This window comes from Haplochromis burtoni, unplaced genomic scaffold, assembly GCF_018398535.1.
Source record: "Haplochromis burtoni strain Fernald_Lab_line unplaced genomic scaffold, NCSU_Asbu1 Contig_21, whole genome shotgun sequence".
Lineage (NCBI taxonomy): Eukaryota > Metazoa > Chordata > Actinopteri > Cichliformes > Cichlidae > Haplochromis > Haplochromis burtoni.
The window spans coordinates 1,939,571-1,940,288 of record NW_024582382.1 but is presented as its reverse complement, the minus strand read 5'-3'; positions in this window follow the sequence as shown (position 1 = coordinate 1,940,288).

Below are 718 nucleotides of genomic sequence, written 5' to 3'. Positions count from 1 at the left end.
TGATTGATTGAATCTTTATTTTGAACATGTTGAAAAAGTACAACAACATAGAATTAAAAAGAGACAAATAAACAAAGGAAAACAAAAGGAAAACAAGCAACCACAACTACAAATAACTTTCATGTTCAAAAAGGAGCAGGAAGAAGCATAAGCTTATTTGATCCCACCCCTTTTCCATTATCTAGTAATCAATAGACTACAGAAATACCACCTTGCAATTGCATTATATGTTACGTGTATTTTTATTTATTAATTTATTAATTTTTATATTAAAAAAAACACCCAGCTTGCCCCTGTGGGCGGTCAATCCTTCAAGCTTGGGTCCTCTACCAGAGGCCTGGGAGCTTGAGGGTCCTGCGCAGTATCTTAGCTGTTCCCAGGACTGCGCTCTTCTGGACAGAGATCTCCGATGTTATTCCCGGGATCTGCTGGAGCCACTCGCCTAGCTTGGGAGTCACCGCACCTAGTGCTCCGATTACCACTGGGACCACCGTTACCTTCACCCTCCACATCCTCTTGAGCTATTCTCTGAGCCCTTGGTATTTCTCCAGCTTCTCGTGTTCCTTCTTTCTGATGTTGCTGTCATTCGTAACCGCTACATCGATCACTATGGCCGTCTTCTTCTCCTTGTCTACCACCACTATGTCCGGTTGGTTAGCCACCACCATTTTGTCCGTCTGTATCTGGAAGTCCCACAGGATCTTAGCTCGGTCATTCT